Source organism: Penaeus monodon, chromosome 32, assembly GCF_015228065.2.
Source record: "Penaeus monodon isolate SGIC_2016 chromosome 32, NSTDA_Pmon_1, whole genome shotgun sequence".
Classification (NCBI taxonomy): Eukaryota; Metazoa; Arthropoda; class Malacostraca; order Decapoda; family Penaeidae; genus Penaeus; species Penaeus monodon.
The window spans coordinates 20,447,822-20,449,294 of NC_051417.1; positions in this window are offsets into that span (position 1 = coordinate 20,447,822).

Genomic DNA, 1,473 nt, shown 5'->3' on the forward strand with positions numbered 1-1,473 from the left:
AATGTTAACTAAAGTAATGTTAACACTTGACACAATGCCAATACTTGTTTCGCCATTTCAGCCACTGAGGGACATGCAGTGCTTATCAAAATACAAAACTTTTGACTACCATGGTATTGCGTAAAACTGGCGGGTGATTGCATTCATTTTCACCTTTGTGGCTTTAATGATAGGATCAAGGTTGGCAGGGCTTCCGCTCGATGGTAATAAATGACCTAAATGTTCTTTTTTGTTTTGTTCATACCTCCCAAACATTTTAATGTCTGAATTTTCAACATAGACAATTCTATCGTAAAGTTCAATTAACATGCACTTCCCTGATATCACAGTCTGCACAGATTACCAAAAACTTTTTTATGGTAGAAAGGGTTGGATTAAGAAGCACTAAATCGTCCACACTAGAAAATGCAAAAGTGTAGCCAAGTGAGCGCACAGTCCACTTTTACTTAAATTCTGCACGACAGGATTTATAGCAACGAGAACGGACTTACAACCCAACCTTGAAATGAAATCATCAGAACAAGCACCGTTCCAGCAGACTGCAGTTTTGCAAATTAAGCACTTATTAAGAAAAATATGAATTGTGGAAGAACTGATGTCTTTTTCTGTTTGGTGATCAAACAGAGGTACTTAAAGTGCGGTATATGCATCGGCGCTGGCATATGGCAGGACAATCGAGAAGAAAGTATCATAGCATGATTTATATGTAAGATGTATAAGACTGTGCTACTTTTATTATATTCTTCATATTAATACAAACGCCGAAATAATGTTTTCATAAACTTTACGACGCATATATGCTACAAATCCCAAACACAATGGGGAAAAAAACAACCGCCTCGCCATATCAGATAATCTGAGTAACACTGGCTTACAGAATCCCACTATATCTGACTGTATCGAAAGCCTTTAGCGTGTGTAGACTCTCGGGGTCGGTACTCCTGGACTAATTCTGTTGCTAAAAAGGAGCGTAGAAAAATACAATAGGATTCATTATCAGAAATACGCTCTGCAGTGAAAATAAATAGATAAATAAATCTTTTACACACTGTTTTGTTTCTATTGCTGTTTTGTCATTTTATCAACACGATAGAAAGCTTTGCTTTTCAGTTTACTATTAATCGTATGCTAGCTGCAGGGTGAGACACTGTCATTTTAATCTTTATCGGAAAAATAAATAATCAACAAGTTTACGAATGATTGAATTCAGAGATCCTGAAGAGTAGTTGTATCAGCGCCGATTTTTTTAAGGGGGTGCAACGGCGCTTTTCGAGATGGTATGCCTTAACTTCTTTTTTTTTTGGGGGGGGGCACGAAAGGAATATTTTAGTGCACCTTTATTCAAGAAGTGATCGCTGTTGATGTAATATGATTTTCTTTTCGTTGCTGAGACTTCGGAGAGACGTTTTTATGTTTGTTTTAAAGGCGAGATATGGAACGAGGTCTGTGCGCTGTAAAATACGTCGTGTTCGT